Source organism: Penaeus monodon, chromosome 29, assembly GCF_015228065.2.
Source record: "Penaeus monodon isolate SGIC_2016 chromosome 29, NSTDA_Pmon_1, whole genome shotgun sequence".
NCBI classification, from domain to species: Eukaryota; Metazoa; Arthropoda; class Malacostraca; order Decapoda; family Penaeidae; genus Penaeus; species Penaeus monodon.
Window position 1 is genome coordinate 3,157,402 of NC_051414.1, and position 264 is coordinate 3,157,665.

Consider the following 264-nt stretch of genomic DNA (forward strand, 5'->3'; position numbering starts at 1 on the left):
AAAAAAAAGATCTTGGTAGCCGTCGTACCTTTTTAATCTCTGAGCAAATATCATAGCCTGATGAAGGGCACTGGTCGTCGGGTTAGGAGGCAATTATTAAATGGTTTCAAATAATGATGAATGCAATAATAATAAACGGACCTCGCTCTTGTGCCGCGATATAAAAGGTCTTGTTTAAGGATTTAAGGCGCAGGAGAAGAGGACGAGAGGATCCTTCGGCGAATCAAAGACGCGATTTTCTGGGGGGTTGGGGGGGGGTTTTTG